This window comes from Physeter macrocephalus, chromosome 21, assembly GCF_002837175.3.
Source record: "Physeter macrocephalus isolate SW-GA chromosome 21, ASM283717v5, whole genome shotgun sequence".
Taxonomy (NCBI): Eukaryota; Metazoa; Chordata; class Mammalia; order Artiodactyla; family Physeteridae; genus Physeter; species Physeter macrocephalus.
The window spans coordinates 18,316,302-18,316,803 of record NC_041234.1 but is presented as its reverse complement, the minus strand read 5'-3'; positions in this window follow the sequence as shown (position 1 = coordinate 18,316,803).

The window sequence follows — 502 nt, the reverse complement described above, 5'->3', positions numbered from 1 at the left end:
TCTTATAGTTTTCTGAGTACAGGTCTTTTACCTCTTTAGGTAGGTTTATTCCTAGGTATTTTATTCTTTTTGTTGAAATGGTGAATGGGATTGTTTCCTTAATTTCTCTCTCTGAACTTTCGTTGTTAGTGTATAGAAATGCAAGAGATTTCTATGCATTAATTTTGTATCCTGCAACTTGTCTTATTCCTGATCTTAGAGGAAATGATTTCAGTTTTTCACCATTGAGAGTGATGTTTGCTGTGCGTTTGTCATATATGGCCTTTATTATGTTGAGGTAGATTCCCTCTATGCCCCCTTTCTGGAGAGTTTTTATCATAAATGGGTGTTGAATTTTGTCAAAAGCTTTTTCTGCATCTATTGAGGTGATCATATGGTTTTTCTTCTTCAATTTGTTAATATGGTGTATCACATTGATTGATTTGCATATATTGAAGAATCCTTGCATCCCTGGGATAAATCCCTAGTCTGGCAGATTTCTACTGTATTTAGATTTCTTACA